Source organism: Phyllobates terribilis, unplaced genomic scaffold, assembly GCF_046119375.1.
Source record: "Phyllobates terribilis strain yellow unplaced genomic scaffold, ASM4611937v1 Scaffold_551__1_contigs__length_1112272, whole genome shotgun sequence".
Lineage (NCBI taxonomy): Eukaryota > Metazoa > Chordata > Amphibia > Anura > Dendrobatidae > Phyllobates > Phyllobates terribilis.
In genome coordinates this window covers 127927-154553 of record NW_027363311.1, presented here as the reverse complement: position 1 = coordinate 154553, position 26627 = coordinate 127927, and positions in this window count along the sequence as shown.

Below are 26627 nucleotides of genomic sequence, written 5' to 3'. Positions count from 1 at the left end.
GTGTGAGAAAATGAACAATATCGTCATTGATCTCCTCAAGACGTTGCCCCTGGAAGAACGCAGCCTGTGGCTGGAGAAAATGCCAGACCTGATTGACTTGTACAATCATATCCCGGTGAATGCTACAAATTGCACCCCGGCTTACCTGATGCGCGCAAGACCAGGTAAGCTGCCGATAGACCTGGAGATGGGAGTCCTGACACCCGAGGACACCACACCAGACGCGGACTGGGATACGGAACGGCGGCTACAATACAAGAAGGTACAGGAGAGTGTGGAGAGGAGTCAGGCTCAAGCGAGAGAAAAGCAAGAGAGGTTCTTCAACCAACACACCCCTGCTGGTCCCCTGGAACCTGGTGAGCAGGTCCTGAAGCGGAAGAGAAGGCTTCACAAGCTGGACGACCAGTGGGAGAGAGACCCGTACACAGTACTGCAGATTACCAAGGATGGAGGAGAAACCACTAGCACCGTCTCCAGAGACCAACTAAAACGGTGCCCCGAGCAACTGCAGAGTCCAAGTGAAGATCAAGATGGCCTTGAACCCGCAGAGGACAAGGAAGAAATGGTCAGCACCGTTCTCGGAGAGTTCCCCCGGACCTGGACTCGGATAAATGATGCCATAGTGGTACCCGCCCTACACTTCCTTCAACCTACCCAGCAGGAGCCTGCAGAAGAACAAGAAGAACAAGCAGCCCCAGAGGCAGAGGAACCCATGCCAGCAGCCCAGGAGAGTCAACCCTCTGCTGACAGTGAGCCTGCCATGCCTGCGTTAAGCCAAATAATCCGCAGACAGCTGCCTGCCCTGCCTGTAAACCCAGCTAGCCTGTCAACCCGGAGCACTAGGGGTCAAATGCCAGCTTGCTGGAAGATCTAAATGTATAATGTATATATTTAATGTGTTATGTTTGTACCCTGGTTATTAATAATGTTTCTCCAGTTTTCTTAGATGCAATGGACTGACAAGTTATGGACAGTGAATAACCGGAACTACCATGTAGATAGTTGCACCTGGTGCCCTCTTTCCAAGTTGGCCACAGAAGAAAAACCTGTCCGGCGTGTCCTCCTTGTGGTCCAAAGTAGTTAGCTCAGCCTTGCCGCCACGCCCAAGGCCAGGAACTTGGGGTTTATAGGGACAGGTCCCCACATCGCTCAAAAACTTCGCCTTGTTGGGTGAAATGGACACCCGGTCACGGATCATACTGTGACTCTCTTCTTTTGTTGGTGATATGGACACCCAGGCACAGACCACACTGTGACCTAAAGAACTCAATATGTGGTGTTGTTTGTTATTTCTTTCCCTGTTGTGTTTATGGTCATGCATTTATACCCTGTATTTGTGTTTATTGTTTAGTCCTGGAGTACTAAAATTTACTAGGGGGGAATGTGTCACCCCAGGCCTGGATGCCACAAATATTAAAGGCTGTGTCCATTAGCATGCAGCACCTCCTGTCCCAGGCCAGTAGGGGGAGCAGGCTGCCCCTATAAAAGCTGGAACTGAGGACAGGGTTAGGGACACCAGGACCCACTTCTGAAGCATCCAGAAGGGTTCCCAGAGGAAAGGGACAGGTCAGCAGCAGCTGAGGAGTCCGGGAGGCAGAGGAGGAACAGCAAGCCAGGGACAGAGGCGAAGAGAGCTGGTCCAGGCTGAGAGAGATCTACACAACAGGACACTGGGGTCCGAGGCTGTCAGGGTTGCAAGCCCGGCAGCAGATAACCGTCCTGCGAGGGATTTTAGGTCCCTTGGCCAGAGAAGCATGGAGGCTCCGCCACACAGATGGACCGGTACAGCACGGAGAAGCTACAGGTACCTAAAGCCCCAGTCGCAAGCCATACAGGCGAAGTACACGGCCAGCTCAGGGACGTGGGCTATCACACCACGAAAAGGGGGATAGTCAGCAAGGGCAGCGAGAGACCGGTAGGCCTACCCACTCACCCTGACCAGTGGGGCTCACCCGAATGCTCTCAGACACCCAGGCCCATTCCTACCCTGTACTCCTGTTGGGTCATTAGCACTAACTACAATAAAGAACCTGGACTGTTTGAAGCGGACTCTGAACCCTTATTATTGCGGCCTGCACCATCACCCCCAGCATCCTATTACACTGCCCTGAGGCTACACTCTTCCCGTAGGGAGTTATCCTATCCCTGTGCTGCATACCAACATCAGCCTCAGCGGTCTGCCCTGCAACGGCGGTCATCCCTGACCGCAATCCACGGGTGGCGTAGTCGGACATTCAAAACCCTACAAATAGACTGCCACAGCATTTGGTCTGACCACCCTGAGCCACAGGATCGGGTTGCCACTACTACCCCCAATATTGCACTGAAGCCCGGTTCCGGGTGCCCCACGGCCCAGGGGGCGAGTCAGATGTATATAACGCACTCGGCCTCCTATATAAAGTATAGACTATAGGAGGCTGAGAGTGCGGTATACGTCATATATGAGGCCTAGAGTGCGGGCGGCGGGTCTACATGATGTATACAACGCACTCGGCCTCCTATATAAAGAATAGACTATAGGAGGCTGAGAGTGCGGTATACGTCATATATGAATGGCCTAGAGTGCGGGCAGCGAGTCTACATGATGTATACAATACACTCAGCCTCCTATACAAAGTATAGACTATAGGAGGCTGCGAGTGCGGTATACGTCATATATGAGACCTAGAGTGCGGGCGGCGTGCCTATATGATATATACAACACACTCAGCCTCCTATATAAAGTATAGACTATAGGAGGCTGAGAGTGCGGTATATGTCATATATGAGGCCTAGAGTGCGGGCGGCGGGTCTACATGATGTATACAACACACTCAGCCTCCTATATAAAGTATAGACTATAGGAGGCTGAGAGTGCGGTATTCGTCATATATGAGGCATAGAGTGCGGGCAGCAGGTCTACCTGATGTATACAATATACTCAGCCTCCTATATAAAGTATAGACTATAGGAGGCTGAGAGTGCGGTATATGTCATATATGAGGCCTAGAGTGCGGGCGGCGGGTCTACATGATGTATACAACACACTCAGCCTCGTATATAAAGTATAGACAATAGGAGGCTGAGAGTGCAGTATACGTCATATATGAGGCCTAGAGTGCGGGCGGCGGGTCTACATGATGTATACAACACACTCAGCCTTCTATATAAAGTATAGACTATAGGAAGCTGAGAGTGCAGTATACGTCATATATGAGGCTTAGAGTGCGGACGGGTCTACATGATGTATACAATGCACTATATACTATAGGAGGCTGAGAGTGCGGTAAATGTTATATATGAGGCTTAGAGTGCGGACGGGCCTACATGATGTACAGTATATAACGCACTTGGCCTCCTATATAAAGTATAGACTATAGGAGGCTAAGAGTGCGGTAAATGTTATATATGAGGCTTAGAGTGTGGACGGGCCTACATGTTGTATATAACACGCTTGACGCGCCCCCAGGGCCGTAGGGTGCTCGGCAGCCGGGCCTATGGATGCCGGTTTGGGGAATATCACGGTGGCTGGCCCGGTCCGTGACCCAGGGCAGTCAGTGAAAAGGGGGGTTTTAATTTATAGAGGATTTGTAAAGTTCGTGACGCCACCTGTGGATTGCGGCTAAAGGGAGCCGCCGCTGTCTAGCAGTCCTCTGGAGCTGGTGTTTGGCAGCAGGGATGGTGTGGCTCTCCACAAGTAGAGCTAGCTCCAGGGCAGTGTAGAAAGTGTAAGTTGCGCTGGGCGTTGTAGTCCCGGGAGGGAGAGCTGGCGCAGATGAAAGAATGGACGGAGGCAGTACAGTGCAGTCATCCGAGTTTTTACTCACAGTTCTTATGACAGTTCCACTGGTGCACTGTACGGGTGCTAGCCTCCCACATCGTGCTGCGTTCTCCAGGAAGGGGTTCAGTTCTTCCTCAGGCAGGTTAGGAGTACCTGACAGAACCCCACTTTCTTGTTTTCCTAGCTAGACCGTCTTCACGTTGGGTCTTTCTCCCTTCTGCCCTGCGCTTCCCCACTCCCGGACCTGCTTGACCCTCACAGGGATTAGAATGAGGCTTCAGCAACTGACTATACAAGCCAAAAGCCTCCGGTTTTCCCAGCCGAGACTTAGAGTAACACAGCTGGACCAGGGGCCGGTCCCCTTCTTGTGGCCTACGATCCCTCTGTCTTCTGACAGATTCGGGGCGTACGGGTGCCGTCCTGCACTCGCCGTATTCCCTAGGATCCCTTCAACAGATTGGAGCCTACTCCCTGCTCCCCTCCTGGGCCTCTAGGACTAGGCCATACTGGTGGAGCAGAGCTCCTAAAGAGACTCTGCTCCCAGACTGTTCTTCTGAACTGTGCTCTCACTAACTGACCTGCCACCCTAAGATGGCTTCCCTTTATATACCTACTTCTCCCAGTGCTCCCCCTAACTACTGTACTTCCTCCACCCACAGCCACTACTGGTTCCCCCTACCTTTGGGTTCGCCCCACTCCAGCCAGGGACAGAGCTCAGCAGAAAACACATTGCATCTTGCCCTTCCAGCCAGCCTGGAGCAGTGTAGTGTTGAATGTGGGTGCTGGGGTTCCAGGCAGCAATCCCTCCTTACCTGAGAGAAGGGAGACACCACACCTCTAGTTGAGATGCAAGTACCTCTGTGGCGACTGAACCCTCAGGGGCGCCACACACTCGTCCTCCTATATGAAGTATAGACTATAGGAGGCTGAGAGTGCGGTATAAGTCATATATGAGGCTTAGATTGCGGACGGGCCTACATGATGTATACAACGCACTCGGCCTTCTATATAAAGTATAGACTATAGGAGGCTGAGAGTGCGGTAAATGTTATATATGAGGCTTAGAGTGCGGACGGGCCTACATGATGTGTGTCGCCCCAGGCCTGGATGCCACAAATATTAAAGGCTGTGTCTGAGAGCAGGAGGGAGGTTCCCTGGTCAGGGACCATTAGCATGCAGCACCTCCTGTCCCAGGCCAGTAAGGGGAGCAGGCTTCCCCTATAAAAGCTGGAACTGAGGGCAGGGTTAGGGAGACCAGGACCCACTTCTGAAGCATCCAGAAGGGTTTCCTAGAGGAAAGGGGCAGGTCAGCAGCAGCTGAGGAGTCCGGGAGTCAGAGGAGGAACAGCAAGCCAGGGACAGAGGCGACGAGAGCCGGTCCTGGCTGATAGAGAACTACACAACCGGACACTGGGGTCTGAGGCTGTCAGGGTTGCAAGCCCGGCAGCAGATAACCGACCTGCGAGGGATTTTAGGTCCCTTGGCCTGAGAAGCCTGGAGGCTCCGCCACACAGAGGGACCGGTACGGCACGGAGAAGCTACAGGTACCTAAGGCCCGAGTCGCAAGCCATACAGGCGAAGTACACGGCCAGCTCAGGGACGTGGGCTATCACACCACGAAAAGGGGGATAGTCAGTAAGGGCAGACAGAGAGCGGTAGGCCTACACACTCACCCTGACCAGTGGGGCTCACCCGAATGCTCTCAGACACCCAGGCCCATTCCTACCCTGTACTCCTGTTGGGTCATTAGTACTAACTACAATAAAGACCTTGGACTGTTTGAAGCGGACTCTGAACCCTTATTATTGCGGCCTGCACCATCACCCCCAGCATCCTAATACACTGCCCTGAGGCTACACTCTTCCCATGGGGAGTTATCCTATCCCTGTGCTGCATACCAACATCAGCCTCAGCGGTCTGCCCTGCAGCGGCGGTCATCCCTGACCGCAATCCACGGGTGGCGTAGTCGGACATTCAAAACCCTACAAATAGACTGCCACAGCATTTGGTCTGACCACCCTGAGCCACGGGATCGGGTTGCCACTACTACCCCCAACATTGCACTGAAGCCCGGTTCCGGGTGCCCCACGGCCGAGTCAGATGGCGAGTCAGATGTATATAACGTACTCGGCCTCCTATATAAAGTATAGACTATAGGAGGCTGAGAGTGCGGTATACGTCATATATGAGGCCTAGAGTGCGGGCGGCGGGTCTACATGATGTATACAACGCACTCGGCCTCCTATATAAAGTATAGACTATAGGAGGCTGAGAGTGCGGTATATGTCATATATGAGGCCTAGAGTACGGGCGGCGGGTCTATATGATCTATACTTTATATAGGAGGCTGAGTGTGTTGTATAGATCATATAGACCCGCCGCCCGCACTCTAGGCCTCATATATGAAATATACCGCCCTCTCAGCCTCCTATAGTCTATACTTTATATAGGAGGCTGAGTGTGTTGTATACATCATATAGACCCGCCGCCCGCACTCTAGGCCTCATATATGAAATATACCGCACTCTCAGCCTCCTATAGTCTATACTTTATATAGGAGGCTGAGTGTGTTGTATACATCATATAGGCCCGCCGCCCGCACTCTAGGCCTCATATATGACGTATACTGCACTCTCAGCCTCCTATAGTCTATACTTTATATAGGAGGCTGAGTGTGTTGTATAGACTATAGGAGGCTGAGAGTGCAGTATACGTCATATATGAGGCCTAGAGTGCGGGCGGCGGGCCTATATGATGTATACAACACACTCAGCCTGCTATATAAAGTATAGACTATAGGAGGCTGAGAGTGCGGTATATTTCATATATGAGGCCTAGAGTGCGGGCGGCGGGTCTATATGATGTATACAGCACACTCAGCCTCTTATATAAAGTATAGACTATAGGAGGCTGAGAGTGTGGTATACGTCATATATGAGGCCTAGAGTGTGGGCGGTGGGTCTATATGATGTATACAACACACTCAGCCTCTTATATAAAGTATAGACTATAGGAGGCTGAGAGTGCGGTATACGTCATATATGAGGCCTAGAGTGCGGGCGGCGGGTCTATATGATGTATACAACGCACTCAGCCTCTTATATAAAGTATAAACTATAGGAGGCTGAGAGTGCAGTATACATCATATATGAGGCCTAGAGTGCGGGCAGCGGGTCTATATGATGTATACAACACACTCAGCCTCCTATATAAAGTATAGACTATAGGAGGCTGAGAGTGCAGTATACGTAATATATGAGGCCTAGAGTACGGGCGGTGGGTCTATATGATGTATACAACGCACTCAGCCTCTTATATAAAGTATAAACTATAGAAGGCTGAGAGTGCAGTATACATCATATATGAGCCCTAGAGTGCGGGCAGCGGGTCTATATGATGTATGCAACACAATCAGCCTCCTATATAAAGTACAGAATATAGGAGGCTGAGAGTGCGGTATATGTCATATATGAGGCTTAGAGTAGGGACGGGCCTACATGATGTATACAACGCACTCAGCCTCCTATATAAAGTATACACTATAGGAGGCTGAGAGTGCGGTATACGTCATATATGGGGCCGCCGCCTATATGATATATAGATCGCACTCTCTACCTCCTATATGAAATATAGATCACACTCTTGGCCTCTTATACCACATATACAATCTATAAGGCCTCTTTCACACATCAGTGTTTCCAGTATGTGTTGTGACAGTTTCCACACGTATCAGAGACACTGACACACGTAGACACATTCAGATGAATGGGTCTGTGCACATGTCAGTGCGTTTCCACAGACCGTGTGTCTGTGGGAAAAACACGCTGATATGTTTGTTTTTTTACACCATGCACGGGTCGAAAAACGCCTGCACACGTACGCACTGATGACACACTGATGACACACAGATGATTTCCGTGTGACACGTAGCGGCGCCTGGGAATCAGTAGTACAGTTCGTGCTGTTCCCAGGCGCCGGTACGTGTCACAAAGATGCCACACAGACACGGATATCTCCGGTACTGTTTTTTCCAGTATGGGAAATATCCGGACATGTGAAAGAGCCCCATGTCATATAGGAGGCCGAGAGTCTGTATGTCATATAGGAGACCGAGAGTGCGGTATATGTAATATATGGGGCCTACTGTGTATAATGTATAGATCGCACTCTACCTCCTTTATGAAATATAGATCACACTCTTGGCCTCTTATATGACATATACAGAGTATATGTCATATAGGATGCTGAGAGTGCGGGTCTATATTACATATACAACACACTCAGCCTCCTATGTAAAGTATATATTATAGGAGAAGGAAAGTGCGGTCTATATCTCATATAGGAGGCCGAGAGAGTGGTGTATGTCATGTGTGGGGCCTATATGATGTATAGATCGCAGTTTCTGCCTCATATATGACAAACAGACCGCACTCGCGGCCTCCTATATAAAGCATATATTATGGGAGACCGAGCATGCGGTCTGTATGTCATAGAGGAGGCAGAGAGTGCTGTACACGACCTATAAACTCGCACTCTCTGCCTCCTGTATGATGTATAGACCGCAGTCTCGTTGTTCCTTATGTAGTGTATACAGCATAATAAAGTGTATAGTATGGTGCTGTGTTTGTATAATATTATGTAGCGTTGTGTATATAATATATTTTTAGCGCCAACATATTCCGCAGCACTTTACATTACAGAGGGGACATGTACAGAAAATAAAGACAGTACAGGATAACACACAACTCAGATACCAAGAGGAGTGAGGGACCTGCTGCTCGCAAGCTACAATCTATGGAGAAATAGGGAGACACGAAAGGTAAATGATAAAATGTGCTGATATTGTGCGATACAACCATTATAAACTAAATAGGGTCTGCACCAGCCAGCATGTGTACAGTACCAATACAGGGGACTATTAAGTGCATGGAGGGTGTGTACACAGATGCTACAAGGGTCTATATATGAATATAACAGGAGAAACAGAGTTTATATAGGCATAAAACCAGTATAGCTTTATTAGATACAAGATAGTAAAAAAGCCACAACAGTGGCGACACAAAGTAAATAACAGATTACAAAATACAGTACATGGTAACATATGTAGAGAGTATATGTGGCAAACCACCCCCCCCCAAAAAAAGGGCTATAGAAGGGCAAGGGGTACTCCCCGCAATCAATTGTTATATTCAACAGCTTCCGCTGGGAAGAAAGACATGGGAAGGATCCGCTACATCTCCACCTTTAATCATGAGTGGGGGGAGATGCGGCGGATCCTCTCCAAGCATTGGGGTGTTCTTGGTGCGGAGCCCTCCCTACGAGAATATGTGGGGGACTATCCACTCATGACACCCAGGAAAGCCAATAACCTGGGTGACATGTTGACACGGAGTCATTATGTTCCCCCACTTACCAACCCTTTTGGGTCCTGAGGACCAAGGATTGGCTTTTTTCCTTGCGGCCACTGTCTGGCATGCGCCAATGCCGTGCGCTCTGTTTCCTTTTCCTCATCCGACGGCTCTCGTGAATACCAAATTTGTAATTATATATCCTGTGGTTTAACCCATGTGATTTATTACGCAACTTGTGCCTGTGATTTAATTTACATCAGTTTGACCACGAGAGAGCTAAGAGTGAGGATACGGGAACACGTGCGCGACATTGGCGCGGCCAGAACGGTGGCCGACCAACGGGAGCCAAAAACTATCCCACGTCACTTTCAATGCAAACATAACTGCGATCCAAAATCTTTGAAGGTGCGTGGAATTGATATTTCACACCTTGGCTCCCGTGGAGGTGACTGGACAAAGGCTCTTGGTCAAAAGGAAGTAAAATGGATCGTATGTCTGAATACCATGTCTCCTCGGGGCCTTAATGAGGCACTTAGCTTTGCCCCCTTCCTGTGACATGGGCCTCGCCTGTTATATCATTCTCCGCCTTAGATGTTATATAACCAATTTTGGCCCTTTTGGCTATTTTTGTTTTTAATATTTATCTGGTATTTTCAATATTTGCTTTTTACCTTTTAATCCCTATTTTTCTTTATTTTTCCTCTTGGCTCCTTTTTTCTTTGGTCCATATATAGCATGAGAACGGAACCACATCCTATTTTATGCGCTGATCAACATCACTGGATTTAATGAGACCGGCCCTGCATACTGTATACATGGACATCTCTACACATTTGATGTTATACTGTCGTGACTTGTATTATCGGCCATTATATATATAATGCATTGCAGGACTAATGATTGCTTGACCCTTTGTTATTTTTTTGGATGCCGGCCTCTGCTATTGGCCATTATGTTGCTAGGTGACACACGATGCGGTGCGCATGCGCTCTGGGCACGCTGCTCTCGGCCCGGGCATGGCCGTCTTTCTCCTGGCCGCGCACTTCCGGTGCACATACCATGTGTTTCCGGCGTGCGCGTTACCAGGTGACGGATTCTGCCCGCACCGACAGTTTCCGGCGCCTAGCGCATGCGCCGACGAGCATCGGTCACTTATTCACTTCCGGTCACGTGACTAGTATCGCGGTCACGTGACCGTGTGAAAAGACTTTAAAAAGGTCCCTGTCCTTTACAAGCTTATGCCTCTTGAGAAAGCCCATAGCATCGGGGCGAAACACGCGTCGAGCCTCCCTTTTGGTCTCTTGGTGCCTTGAGTTTATCCTGTTCCTGGTCTACCTGTCACCTTTCTTCTGCTGGCCCTCCCTTATTAGTGACTGGTAAGCGGTATTTGAATTCTCCTCGACATTTGATGCATACCTGCACACTTGTGCGGATACTCTTTACTTATGGTATATTCTATATGTTCTCTGCTTATCACTCCCTCTTTTTTTGGGGGGGGTTTTGCCACATATACTCTCTACATATGTTACCATGTACTGTATTTTGTAATCTGTTATTTACTTTGTGTCGCCACTGTTGTGGCTTTTTTACTATCTTGTATCTAATAAAGCTATACTGGTTTTATGCCTATATAAACTCTGTTTCTCCTGTTATATTCATATTTAATATTGAGTAGGCTTGTGGCCATTAGAAGCTATGTATTTTCTAGTTGTCTTCCCGCCACGACTCTAAAAGATGAAGGCCGTTCTGTGTATAAGGGTCTATATATGCTACTACAGTATACACAGTATATGGTGTACAGATGGTTAGATACTAAGGTACTGCGTATATAGTGTGGAATCCACACTATATACACTGCCATAGCTATACATTATATAGTATATACACTGCTCCACTCTATATTCCTGAACACAGTGTATACAGTGCTGGCCAAAAGTATTGGCACGTCTGCAATTCTGTCAGATAATACTCAGTTTCTTCCTGAAAATGATTGCAATCACAAATTCTTTGGTATTATTCTCTTCATTTAATTTGTCTTCAATGAAAAAAACACAAAAAGAATTGTCCTAAAGCCAAATTGGATATAATTCCACATCAAACCTAAAAAAGGGGGTGGACAAAAGTATTGGCACCCTTTGAAAAATCATGTGATGCTTCTCTTCTCTAATTCGTGTAATTAACAGCACCTGTAACTTACCTGTGGCACCTAACAGGTGTTGGCAATAACTAAATCACACCTGCAGCCAGTTAACATGGATTAAAGCTGACTCAACCTCTGTCCTGTGTCCTTGTGTGCACCACACTGAGCATGGAGAAAAGAAAGAAGACCAAAGAACTGTCTGAGGACTTGAGAAACCAAATTGTGAGGAAGCATGAGCAATCTCAAGGCTACAAGTCCATCTCCAAAGACCTGAATGTTCCTGTGTCTTCCGTGCGCAGTGTCATCAAGAAGTTTAAAGCCCATGGCACTGTGGCTAACCTCCCTAGATGTGGACTGAAAAGAAAAATTGACGAGAGATTTCAACGCAAGATTGTGCGGATGGTAGGATACCCAGGAAGACCCCACTTCTTACCCTGAGACATAAAAAAGCCAGGCTGGAGTTTTCCAAAAAACTTACCTGAGAAAGCCTAAAACGTTTTGGAAGAATTTTCTCTGGTCAGATGAGACAAAAGTAGAGCTTTTTGGGAAAAAGCATCAACATAGAGTGTACAGGAAAAAAAAAGAGGCATTCAAAGAAAAGAACACGGTCCCTACAGTCAAACATGGCGGAGGTTCCCTGATGTTTTGGGGTTGCTTTGCTGCCTCTGGCACTGGACTGCTTGACCGTGTGCATGGCATTATGAAGTCTGAAGACTACCAACAAATTTTGCAGCATAATGTAGGGCCCAGTGTGAGAAAGCTGGGTCTCCCTCAGAGGTCATGGGTCTTCCAGCAGGACAATGACCCAAAACACACTTCCAAAAGCACTATAAAATGGTTTTAGAGAAAGCACTGGAGACTTCTAAGGTGGCCAGCAATGAGTCCAGACCTGAATCCCATAGACAACCTGTGGAGAGATCTCAAAATGGCAGTTTGGAGAAGGCATCCTTCAAATATCAAGGACCTGGAGCAGTTTGCCAAAGAAGAATGGTCTACAATTCCAGCAGAGCATTGTAAGAAACTCATTGATGGTTACCGGAAGCGTTTTTTTGCAGTTATTTTGGCTAAAGATTGTGCAACCAAGTATTAGGCTGAGGGTGCCAATACTTTTGTCTGGCCCTTTTTTGGAGTTTTGTGTGAAATGATCAATGATTTGATTTTTGCTTCATTCTCTTTTGTGTTTTTTCCTTGCAAGCAAATTAAATGAAGATAATAATACCAAAGAATTTGTGATTGCAATCATTTTCAGGAAGAAACTGAGTATTATCTGACAGAATTGCAGGGGTGCCAATACTTTTGGCCAGCACTGTATGTATTGTGGTGCAGCGGCATTGCTATAATGATCTAGTATGTCTGTTTAGGCTATTTCCTCCCCCTCAGCTGACTGGTCACATGACTGTGACATCACACAGGTCCTTTTGCTCACAGAAGGTATGGACACGTGACTGTGAGATAAGCACAGGTCCTGTGGCTGTGTCTACAGGATATATAAAAACCTGGTGAGTTGAGCAGAGTGCAGTGTACCTGTGAGAGAGGCATGAGGCCTGTTCCCCGGGTGGGTGGGACACTGTTTGTCTGAAGCCTAGTGAGGCCGGGTGAAGCCTGGATCCCGTGTGGATGTCAGTAAGCCTTTGGAGGGCCAGAGGCTAGAGACCCCATCTGGGAAACAAATGGACCAAAGCAGCTAAAGCCCGACGTAGGTAATACTATTTGTGTTATGGACATTTTCATGGACATTGTTTTATTATTACCTTGCGGGAGGCTGTAACTAGAGCCAAGTGGGCCGGTCTGCCACTTGGGCTCGTGGACTTTATATCTGTGTCGGTGGGCCACGGAGTTGGACCCGGAAATCAGCAGCTTATGGAGTTAATAAACTGCTGACTTGAGAAATACCGGAAAATATGGCAGGTGTGTTTTAAATTGACGCAGCGAAGCGAGTATCCCCCAGGATAATGACAAGCGCTGCCTTACATGTGGTTTGAGAGCGCGGGCAGCTGCAGTCTGGTTGCTGGGAGCATCTGCAGTCTGGTTGCTGGGAGCAACTGTGAAGGTCGTCGTCGCACTCAAACCTGGTTTGCTGTGGCTCGGCGGGGCTCACGAAGGTCAAAGCATCTGGCTACAACTCGGCGGGGTTGTGAAGGTCGTTGTCACACTCAAACCTGGTTTGCTGTGGCTCGGCGGGGCTCACGAAGTCAAAGCATCTTGCTGCAACTCGGCGGGGTTGCGAAGATTGACATCGCTCTCAAATCCTGTTTTGCGGTGGCTCGGCGGGGCCACGAAGATTTTTTCGGGGGGAGCGGTGAAGTTCAAGTGTGAACAGTGTACCGTGATGGCTGTGTGCAAAGCAACAGAGGTGTCTGGAGCTAATGAGCGTTTGAAGGGACGGTTGGGTCCGGAGCAGGTATTTGAGAAACTGTTACTGGACATGGTGCGGGAACCGCAGGAGCTGTGGGCACCATATAGAATGGTGGCCGTGGACCATTCTATGGACCCTCCGGGGGCGCCCGTGTTGTCCCAGAGTGCCCGGGGAGGTGGTAAGAGGTCTTGTGAACTGAGTCCTAAGACTGTCGCTGATGTTTTTTGTAAAAATTCCCTTACAGGTGTGGTTGTACAAAAGGGGGCGGAGTCTAAAAAGGGGCGGATTTTCACAAGAGCGTAGAGTGTGGAAAACTGGAAATTGTTGATGGTGGGTTGGTACCTCCTAGAAATGACAATTTGACCGTTGAGAACGGTGTGACTCCAGTGGAGGGGGTTGAAGTCAAAGTGGGAGGTGACCTGGTAGTCCACAACATCATGGGGAGTGACACAGACCTGATAGCTGACGGTGACACTACGGAAGTAGGAGAGGTCAGTCAGGAGGGACTAGACGAGGGGAGAGAGTCCACATCTCGACGTAGACGGCGCAAGGGCCACAGAAAGGTTGCTCCTGTAGTCTTGACTAAAAGTGAAAATAAAGAAAATGTAATGGTGTGTGCCGTTGTTACAAGGGTGGATCCTACTTCAGAGGCAGAAGAGGAGGTGACGGACCTGGAGAACGTGTCCTCAGACCAGCAGAGCCTGGAGTCTGAACGGCAGAGGGTATTCCAGGTTGTGAAGGACTTACGGCGAAGTCTAAAGGAAAGCAACGAGGAAGTTGTCCAGTGGAAGGAGATGTTCCACGCAATTAAGGAGGACCGCCGCAAAATTAAGGAGGAGGTTTCGCAGTTGAAACTTGAGAAGGAGACGCGGCAGGATGGAGTTTCTGGACGTCATCCGGAACTAGAACGACTGCGCGAACAGTTCAACCAGGAGCTGTGTGAATCTAAAAAGGAGTATGATGAACTCATGAGGGAGCTGCAGCAGTTCCAGGACCAAGTAAAGCCTCTAATGCAGGAGAAGGAGCGACTGGAGGACTCTGTACCAGCGAGACCAGGAGCTATCCGCCCTGAAAGAAGCAATAAAAGTTGAAGTGTCTGCTCACGACCATGAGGCAGAAAAGAGGCATGAAAGGTTCAGTGAGGAACTGCAACAGATTAGGAGAGATTATGAGGACCTCCTCAAGCTTAAAGGAAAACTAGAGGAGGGTAAGGCGGATGCAGAGCAAGAGCGCCAAGTGGTTGAGACCACTCTGCAAGATATCCGTGAGGAGAATGATGATCTCCGGGGAAAGACCCTAGATCTGGAAGCTCAGGTGAAGGAGCTACAGATGTCCTGTGATACCCTCCAGAAGGCGGAGACGTACCTTAAGGAAACAGTCAGCAAGATGGAAGCTGAGCGAGAGAAGATGGAGGAGTCCATCGGAAAAGCCACAGACCAGAGCCAGGAGTTGACCGCTGGTGATGGGGGGTATGAAGCAGATACCTCCTCGAGTGATGTGAGCTCTGATGATTCGGTGGATGTCGGAGCCGAGATCAAGCAGCTCAAGGAGTTGCTACAAGCCCAGTGGACGCAAGAGAAGCGTGAGAGACTGGCTATTGAGAGCCGAGTGGGCACATTGGAGACGGAGAGGTCTGAGAGAGCTCTCCTGCTGGAAGAGCAGTTGAAGCAGGAAGAGCTTCAGAGATGGACTGCTGAGAGGCGAGTAACTGAGCTAAAAGGAGAAGTTTTAGAGCTCTAAGGCCGCCTAGCAAAGTGTCACGCGGTGAACGAGGTCTCCTTGGAGAAGGGAAAAGGCAAACAAGTTGCACTTACTCCCTTAGACCATGAGAAGGTGGACCTGAGGAGAGCTAAGAGTATGGTGTTGAAAGATAATGGTGAAGTGGAGGTGGTCAAGATGAAAAGTTGAGAAGTTGTAGCTGTGAGTCCGCTCAGGGGAAGCATCCAGGGTGAAGAAGCTGGAAGTCAGTTGTCCCTGAAACCTGAGCTGGTTGATCGTCTGGAAACCACTGGTGAGACCGAAACGTCTCGGTACAAGTGCCTCGTAGATGTACCCGAGGACCTGAGGGAAGAATGCACCCGTGAGTTCGTGCATGAGGAGTTTAAGAAGGCCGTGGGAGCCTGGAAGGTGTACTTGACCTCAGAGGCCAAACAGCTGGTGGTCCTGTCCACGACCTGAAGTCACAGTGAAGAGGGTGGCAATCCTGAGTGACATACATTGGCGATGTATTCGCACGAAGCGGTTTCTCCGGTTGAAGACTGAGCAAGCCGCTAGACAACTGGAGCTGATGAGAGAGGCTCACAGTCTGCTAGAAGAGGTCATCCGGGTGCCTCATGTTCTGGTGAGAGAGCTCATTGGGAGAAATGGCCGAGCCATGCAGATGATGGTGAAGAAGTCTGGTGTGGTGAGCAATCCACATGATCGTCAGGACTGGATACCGGATGAAGACGGCATGGTGTCATTCTACGCTATAGGAACGGAGAAAGTCTGGCATATATGAGCATGCTGGTGGAGTACCGAGTGACCTACCTGCGAGAGGTGGAACAATTGAGTCTCGCTAGACTGCGAGTAGATGGACAGCATCATCTGAGCAGTAGAGGATGGCAGCCGTCTGGAAATGGTGGGACCCGACAGAGAAGGGGGCCCCTAAATAACAGAACACCTGAAGTTAGGGACCCTTCAAGGTGTCCTGAGAGTAGTGGGCGTGGGTTTAGAGGTAGTGAGACCTCCAGTAACTCAGGTGTGGGTGGCCCATACAAACGACCCAATAGAGGACTGGACAATATGGAGTCGAACCAGACCTTAGGTACAAGGACATGTGAGTTGCACTGCCGTATTGACCGCTGGGAGCGGGGGAGACCTGACAGGGTTTCGACTGACCGCTGGGAGCGGGGGAGGCCTGACAAGGTTACGACCCGGAAAGGTGACCTGACGAAGTCAGTGACATTGACAGATGGGAGGTCCCTAAGGAATGGGCTAATGTCAATGAATAATGTTCCAGGGGCTGGACAACGTAAGGGTCAAGTGCATGGTCTCTGTGAACTGTGGGTTTTAAACTGTTGTGTATATTATGTGTTCAACCCCACAGGTTTGAACAGAGGGGGGGAATATGTGGTGCAGCGGCATTGCTATAATGATCTAGTATGTCTATTTAGGCTATTTCCTCCCCCTCAGCTGACTGGTCACATGACTGTGACATCACACAGGTCCTTTTGCTCACAGAAGGTATGGACACGTGACTGTGAGATAAGCACAGGTCCTGTGGCTGTGTCTACAGGATATATAAAAACCTGGTGAGTTAAGCAGTGTGCAGTGCACCTGTGAGAGAGGCATGAGGCCTGTTCCCCGGGTGGGTGGGACACTGTTTGTCTGAAGCCTAGTGAGGCCGGGTGAAGCCTGGATCCCGTGTGGATGTCAGTAAACCTTGGAGGGCCAGAGGCTAGAGACCCCATCTGGGAAACAAATGGACCAAAGCAGCTAAAGCCCGACGTAGGTAATACTATTTGTGTTATGGACATTTTCATGGACATTGTTTTATTATTACCTTGCGGGAGGCTGTAACTAGAGCCAAGTGGGCCGGTCTGCCACTTGGGCTCGTGGACTTTATATCTGTGTCGGTGGGCCACGGAGTTGGACCCGGAAATCAGCAGTTTATGGAGTTAATAAACTGCTGACTTGAGAAATACCGGAAAATATGGCAGGTGTGTTTTAAATTGACGCAGCGAAGCGAGTATCCCCCAGGATAATGACAAGCGCTGCCTTACAGTATATATAATGTGTGTGTATAAATATATATATATTTATATATATTGCAGAGTACCACTTCTGTCCTGTATACTGGGCATAATTCTCTATGTATTATCCTTTATATACACTGGATAGTACCAATTCTCCTGCACTGTATACTGGGTGTAATTCTCAGTATCTGTATATACACACTGCACTGCTAAAATAAAATGTATAATAATAATAATGTGAGTGGTTTCCCCTCTGAAACTTACCACTCCCAGCAGGCCCTGTCAGATTTAACCCTTCAGGGTTTACTGGGAGTTGTAGGTTTGTTACTGCACTGATGATGCGGGGACAGGTATTGCATCCGAGCCCACAGCACCAAGTCATTCACACTGTAAGGCTATTTTCACACTTGCGTTGTGAAATCCGTCCAACTCTTCTGCCTGGAAAGAGTCGGATAGATTTCACAAAATTCCAGCACTTTCCTGATACAGCCTGATGCTCCCTTTGACTATAAAGGGAGGCTGGTCGTGAGCCAGCAAAATAGGCAAGCGCGCTGCTACATTGACTGTGCTCTATACATGCCAGGTGCAGGCTGTATAATACAGCAGGCACCGAACTGCAAAGATCAGGGCTGGCGATGCCACCATACCCGGTTATTTAAACCCTCAGATGCCACGTTCAATAGCAATTGTAGAATCTGTGACGTAAAGCAGAGGGAGGCGACTCATATTGGAGCAGTGAAATCGCCTCTGCCTGGCACATTCCCATGGTAAGCTGTAACAGGTACCTGTGTATAATTTAAGGAAAAAATGCTGGGATGATCTTCATGATTTTTTACCATATTTTTGCATCCTGCTTTTATAAACAGAGGTTTCATACTTGCTCCCTACCGCTGAGGTCCTCCATGCCTCTTGCATGTCAATGCTCTGGGTCTCGCTGTGCTTATATCTGCCACAGCAATGGCCACATGCTCCACTGCAGTCAATGACTGGCTTCACATGTCACCACTGAAACCAGTTATTGGCTCCTGTGCCGGCTGTGATAGATGGAAACACTATGTGGACTGTTCCATGGACATGGAGAAGGTGATGTAGAAGACCGTAGCGGTGCATAGCGGGTAAGGACCTATTCACATTTCAATTTTTCACTGACATGTGTTGTCCACATTTCTCATTTGCAGCACGCATACACATTGATTTTAATGTGTGTTCACATATCAGTGTTGTTTTACGGACCATGGGTCAATGAAAAAAATTCATGAACACATGCACTATTTTTGGTCCGTGATGCGGACCAAACACACACACACTAAATTCTATGGGTCTGTGAAAATCACGGGAATGACATCCATGTTTGGTCCGTTTTTAACAGATAGATGCATTGGAAATTATTTTCTGAGCTGAGCAGTGTCCATGGAATACGGATGACCCATTGAGGGCACACAGACGTGAAACGGACCCTTCATGGATGAAACGTACACATTTTAGACACGGTGTGAACAGTGCCTAGGTACGAATCTTCTGTTTAGACAGGCATGCTGAGGGCACTTGCTAGAAAATAATTTTTCCAGAACATCCCCTTTACAGGTCAAAGTACGCTGCAAACAGTACAATTGCAAAATAAGACAATATACAACAGTTTCCTCTTTACAATGAAAGAACTAATAGTATTACATGTTCTTTTATGTAGGACCAATGTGAATGCTGTGCATTGTGAACAAGCAAGAGCTGAGAATACTGCGTAGACCACCGGATAAGTTGGTAGCCAGTTATAAAGTGATACAGGGTAGGTGATACACGAAATCTAGTATTGATAGCTAGCTTTTTGTTTTACTGGTAGAACATTGACTCAGAAATACAATGAATACTAAATGGAATTTAGGCTAGTTTCACACAAGTGAATCTACTGTGTGAAACACGCTGCTGGTATATCCGCTCTGGAGGAAGATCGTGCCGGCATTACACTTACATATACTCATATACAATGCCCAGCGCTTCCTCCTGTTCTGTAATGTAGTGACAAGCTGCAAATTGCATCTCGTTAGATTACAGAGCTGTAGTGTGGGCGCCTAGAGTCAATTACCCTGGTGGGCCCTAGGCACCCCAGTCCGACCCTGGCAATATTATTATCCTTTTGTCATAATATCATCACATAATTGTGTTATCTTCATTGTGCTTTATACAGATAACACCATGCTGTTTTGCACCATCTTGTGGCCTTTTTTGAGTATTACGCTCCCACTATGCACAGTGTTGATTTCTCTCTATGAACTATGAATGCTACACTACTTTTGCAGATTGCCCCGGTGGCACGCATTCTCATCTGGTGCCCTGCCAGTTCTCTTCCTGTATCTTTTGTTCCCTTCGGCGTCACAATCCAGTTTGTGTCACGGTCGGTCATGTGATGTGGGTCGAGGCAAGCTCCCGGACTTCACCAGTTCACGCATGCGTCACTACACTCTGCGTCCCTCTCCTATTGGCTAGCGCAGCATTTTTATTCTCTCTCTTCCTGTGATGTGTCGGGGTGGGCACATTGTATGGCAGCTCCTGCTGTGAACAAAGTATGCAGTAAACTCATTTTTTCTCATCCATCCTGAGTGTACGCTATTTGACCGTGCCATGTATGGGAATATATATATATACCTTTTACCCCAATCTTGTATACTTGACCATTATTTAGTCCCCATACCCCCGTATATTCTCATAGCATCATCAATAGTATACATGTATTTTTACACATATTTGCTTATATATATTTCAGATGATGGTTATATACAGTATACTGTATTTGTGATTTTATACTAAGCAGTGAGTCTCCTTTACATTTTACTATTTATATGTGTGATCTGCACCATCTTCCTGTTTTTGTATGTCCACTGCACCTTTTTACTTCATCAATAAAGTTAATCTTTTATGACATTTATTTATGAATCGCTATATTGACTTAATTATTATTTTTTTGTCCCTTCTATTAGTCTGTTGGCGCTAATGTCTGAGATATATGTACACACACTTATTATCCTCTAACATCAGAAGCACAGCGCACTTTATCCAGGACCAACAGGAATATACCTCGAGTGTCCTTATTGTTATATATATGACTCGCCCCCAGGGCCATGGGGTACTCGACAGCCGAGCCTTATGGCTGCTTTTGGGGGAGATCACGGTGGCTGGCCCGGTCCGTAACCCAGGGCGGGTCAGTGTAAAAAGGGGGATATTTTGTAGGGGAATTTGCCGTGACGCCACCTGCGGTGTCTGGTGAGGATCACCAGCGCTGCAACAGTCCTCTGAGGCAAATGTTAGGACAGCTTGTGATGGATCGGCTCCCCACAGGTGGAGCAGGCCTCAGGGCAGTGTAGATAAATGGAGGAGGTGTGCTGGGCGTTATAGTGCAGGGAGGGAAATGGCACCGGCGAAATAAAGGAGCGGAGGCAGCTCAGTGCAGTCATCCAAGATTTACTCACAGTTCTTAGACAGTCCACAGGTGCACTGTACCGGCGCAAGCCTCCCGCGTCGCACTGCGTTCACCGGGCAAGGGTTCAGTCCTTCCTCAGGCAGCTCGGGTGTACCTGGCAGAACCCCACTTTCATATGTACCTTCCTAGACCGACTTCACGTTGGGTCTTTACTCCCTCCTGCCCTGCGCTTCCCACTATGAATCCTGTTCGGGTGCTGCGAGCCCCCCCTGTCCGTCGGAGTTGCACAGACCTGCTTGACCTTACTAGGATTGGGGTGGGGGGTTCGACTACTGGCTATAGAAGCCTCCGTTTTTTCCAGCCGAGGCTTGAAGCTGCACGACTGGGCCAGGGGCCGGTCCCCTTCTTGTGGCCTAGATCCTCCTGACACTTGGCAGGTTCGGGGTGTACGGGTGCCGCCTGCACTCGCCGTACCCCCTAGGATCCCTTCTGCAGGACGGAGCTTACTCCCTGCTCCCCTCCTGGGCCTCTGTCCTAGGCCCTTGTAGTGGAGCAGAGCTCCTACAGAGACTCTGCTCCCAGACTGTTCCTCTGAACTGTCCCTAGAACACTGATCTCTTCAGACTTGGGCCTCACTGGCTAGGCCCGCCTCTGGAGCAGAGCTCCTGTAGAGGCTCTGATCCTCTCACTCTCCTCCTCTGACTGAACACACTCTCTCTAAGATGGCTTCCCTATTTATACTCCTATCAAAGTGCTTTCTCTAACTACTTCCTCCACCCACACCCACTACTGGTTCCCCCCATCCAGCCAGGGACAAGGCTCAGCAGCTGCGCTCTGCATGTTGCCCCCCCAGCCGGCCTGGAGTAGGGTAGTGTTGGATGCAGGTGTTTGGGGTTCCGTGCAGCACTCCCACCTTACCTGAGAGAAGGGAGACACCACACCTCGGGGTGAGGTGCAGTACTTCTGTGGCGACTGAACCCTCAGGGGCGCCATATATATACCGTATATAATTAAAAATAAAAAAACAGAATATCCTCCCGCCATTTTTACTTTTTCAGTTCTTTTATTGTACTCTAATGAATTTACATTTTTTAACTACCTGATTCTTGTCATTCCCTTTCTCCTTTTACCCCAGCCCTGTTACAAGCGCAAGTCTGTATATATCAGATATATACCATTTTATCTACTTTACCCATTAGACGACTGTGGTAATCGTCCTTTCTTGCAGCAGGTTTCAAGGGCTCAACTGCAAGCACCACCATCCTTTTTATTACTTAATTTCTGAGTACAGATCACCATAAAAAACACGAATCTGTCAATGAGTTTATGGGAAAAAGCAAACAAGTTATGGACTGTGGAAGAGATATATGTGACCAAAATGAACACTCATTTCCAGCAGATGATACCTATGACCTATCCCTACACTAAATACAGCTAACAGCGGTATTAATAGGGAATAGAATAGATGTTACCTTGATATTTTTTTTAGGTTGCAGCAGCAAGGACTATAAGGCAATAATTCTTGACTAGATGCCTGTAATAGCTATCCCTACTGCGACAGCTCAAACTACATGAACTACAGATAAGAACGGTATTATTAGAGAATATAATCTATTTGAATTAGCCCTGAAAAAAGCTATTAGTTTAACGTAGCAGCACCAAGGACTGTTATTTCATCAACCCTGCTGGGGAATATAGTGGAGCATTTCGTATCTACTCAGCCTAATATGGAGGAGACCAGGATCTTCTATACTTACTGTACAAAGTCTCCTGTCCTGGCTGTGACATCCTGTATGCAGTGTGAGAACTCCCAATGTGACGACCACCTGACAGCCCACAACAAGGCACTGGATCATATACTAATAGAATCCGGCTCTTTTGGTTTCCAAAAATGCTCCCTCAACAAGAAGATGGAGCCTCAGAAAAGCATTTTTTACTATTAATAAGGAGTGGGTGTCCTAGACTGGTAATGCATGCGCTTTAAGGACTGCCAAAAATTAGAAGGAGGCACTCCAATACCTCTTTGAAGAGACGTAGTGGAGGGACTCAGAAAACCTTTTTTTCCCATTATTAATGAGTGGGTATCCTAGACTGATAATGCGCATGCACTAAGTGCATGGGCTGGAAAACATTTAGGCTATGTGCCCACGTTTCGGACCTGAAGCATATTTTTTACGCTTCTCCCTGGCGGGAAAATCGCATGCGGATATTACATGCGGTTTTCCCGCCAGGTAGAAGCGTTTGTGAGGCGTCTTTGCATGCATTTCCGCATGCGGGTTATCAAGCACTTCTCCAAGCATCACTTGGAAAAGTGCTTGACAACTTGTTCAGAATGGTAAAAAATAAACTTTATACTCACCTTCTGATGCATTCTCTGCCCCGTCCGGAGGCTTGAGCGGCTCACGCTGTTGTGTGCAGGACCTGCGGTGACGTCATTGTGTCATGTGGTGGGTCACATGACTCAATGACGTGGCAGGTCCTTCAGACAACAGCGCGACGGAGGGAAAACATCAGAAGATAAGTATAAACTTTATTTTATTCTTTTTTTTTACAGGTTCTTTGGTACCCAGGTCTGGATGAGAGTCTCCTCTCATCCAGACTTGGGTACCATCCGCACATTGATTCCGCTGCGCTTCCGCAAAATTAATGAACATGCTGCGGATTTTTGACCGCAGCATATACGCTGCGGAAAAATCCGCAGCATGGGCATTGACATTGCGGAATGCCATTGGGGACCATGGGGTGCGGATATACATGCGTTTTTCAAGCGTTTACGCTGCGGAAATTCCGCAGCATATACGCTTGAAAAACGCTACGTGGGCACACAGCCTTACCCCCGGAGGGGGTATACATTTATATCAGAAAATGTTAGCGATGGGCCTCTCAAAATTCTCAATGCGGGTATTATAAACACCCTTAAAAGATTTATAGTAAGGGTAGCATGATCACCCTGTTGATATGGTGGTGGAGGAGAAGGAGGAGGAGGACATAAAAAGGTCAACCTGTCAGCATTTTCAGATGAGAGGCGGATGTGCCTATCAGTTATAATTTTCCCGGCGGCACTAAAAACCCGCTCTGACAAAACGCTAGCAGCAGGGCAGGTCAGGACATCCAAGGTGTAGAGAGACAGTACATGCCATGTGTCCAGCTTGGATACCCAATAGTTGTAAGGCACAGAGGAATCATGAAGGACGCTGGTACAGTCAGCAAGGTACTCAGCATCTTCCAAAACTTTTCCCTCCTTGTCAGAGTACACCAGACATCAGGGCCTGGGCGCTGGGAGGGTTTGAGAAAACTGTCCCAGACCTTTTTTAGTGTTCCCCTGCCTCTGCTCCATCTGGTGTGCGTCTCAATCGTCAGTACTCCTTTGTTGTCTAAGGAACTGTGACCTCTGCTGCCTGCGTTGTCAGATGGAATTTTTTTTTTAATAATTCCTCAACTAGGGCCTTCGAGTACTGCAACATTTTATTAGACCTCTCCGCCACGGGAAGGAGAGATGGAAAGTTCTCATTGTAGCGTAGGTCTAGAAGGGTGACCAACCAGTAATTAGTGTTGGCCAAAATGCATATAACGTGAGGGTCGCAGGAAATGCAGTGGAACATAAACTCAGCCATGTGTGTTAGACTGCCAACAGCCAAGACTTCTGTCCCCACCAAGAGGACACCTGTCCATCTTCTCCACCTTGTCCTTCCTCTACTCCTCCTCTTCAGGCCATCCTCACTGTACTGATTGGATGAAGGTGGTGTGGGTAGTACCGTCTGTAGCTCAGGCAACCAGTGTTATGATCAGCTACAGGGACTAAGGAAAGACAGGATATCTGTCCCTACAATAAAACTAAACTAGATCCCTACGATGTAACGGGGAACCTGATCCTGCGATCAGACCCGCTAAAGTCCTCGGCTAGTCTGTACGAAGACCTATAGATGTGAGGGAGGGATCCCTACAAGAACTAGGGACTGGGATAAGTTGGACACCTCCTAGCAGAAATAGTAGCAGTCAAAGACAAACCCACAACAAAAAGCATAGAGGTCAGAAGACCTAGCAAAACTAACAGAGAACGGCAACAGAGCACCAAGCTAGCTCAAGAGTAGTAAATACAATGAAGTCCAGCAAGGCCAGGAGGGCGGAGCCGGATAAAATAGGCAAAAATGGTCATGTGACCAGCAAACTAAAAAAAAACTAACAGGAGAGCTCTAACAACCAGCTCCTTAACTCCTCCTCCTCCTCATTATGTATATAGTTAGGTCCATATATATTTGGACAGAGACAACATTTTTCTAATTTTGGTTCTAGACATTACCACAATGAATTTTAAACAAAACAATTTAGATGCATTTGAAGTTCAGACTTTCAGCTTTCATTTGAGGGTATCCACATTAAAATTGGATGAAGGGTTTAGGAGTTTCAGCTCCTTAACATGTGCCACCCTGTTTTTAAAGGGACCAAAAGTAATTGGACAATTGACTCCAAGGTTATTTCATGGACAGGTGTGGGCAATCCTTTCGTTATGTCATTCTCAATTAAGCAGATAAAAGGCCTGGAGTTGATTTGAGGTGTGGTGCTTGCATTTGGAAGGTTTTTCTGTGAAGTAAACATGCGGTCAAAGGAGCTCTCCATGCAGGTGAAACAAGCCATCCTTAAGCTGCAAAAAACAGAAAAACCCATCCGAGAAATTGCTACAATATTAGGAGTGGCAAAATCTACAGTTTGGTACATCCTGAGAAAGAAAGAAAGCTCTGGTGAACTCATCAATGCAAAAAGACCTGGGCGCCCACGGAAGACAACAGTGGTGGATGATCGCAGAATAATCTCCATGGTGAAGAGAAACCCCTTCACAACAGCCAACCAAGTGAACAACACTCTCCAGGAGGTAGGCGTATCAATATCCAAATCTACCATAAAGAGAAGACTGCATGAAAGTAAATACAGAGGTTCACTGCACGGTACAAGCCACTCATAAGCATCAAGAATAAAAAGGCTAGACTGGACTTTGCTAAAAAAACATCTAAAAAAGCCAGCACCGTTCTGGAAGAACATTCTTTGGACAGATGAAACCAAGATCAACCTCTACCAGAATGATGGAAAGAGAAAAGTATGGCGAAGGCGTGGTACAGCTCATGATCCAAAGCATACCACATCATCTGTAAAACACGGCGGAGACAGTGTGATGGCTTGGGCATGCATGGCTGCTAGTGGCACTGGGTCACTAGTGTTTATTTATGATGCGACACAGGACAGAAGCAGCTGAATGAATTCTGATGTATTCAGAGCCATACTGTGTGCTCAGATCCAGCCAAATGCAGCCAAACTGATTGGTCGTCGTTTCATACTACAGATGGACAATGACCCAAAGCAACCCAGGAGTTTATTAAAGCAAGGAAGTGGAATATTCTTGAATGGCCAAGTCAGTCACCTGATCTCAACCCAATTGAGCATGCATTTCACTTGTTAAAGACTAAACTTCAGACAGAAAGGCCCACAAACAAACAGCAACTGAAAACCACCGCAGTGAAGGCCTGGTAGAGCATCAAAAAGGAGGAAACACAGCATCTGGTGATGTCCATGAGTTCAAGACTTCAGGCAGTCATTGCCAACAAAGGGTTTTCAACCAAGTACTAGAAATGAACATTTTATTTACAATTATTTCATCTGTCCAATTACTTTTGGTCCCTTTAAAAACAGGGTGGCACATGTTAAGGAGCTGAAACTCCTAAACCCTTCATCCAATTTTAATGTGGATACCCTCAAATGAAAGCTGACAGTCTGAACTTCAACTGCATCTGAATTGTTTTGTTTAAAATTCATTGTGGTAATGTCTAGAACCAAAATTAGAAAAATGTTGTCTCTGTCCAAATATATAACTGTATGTCC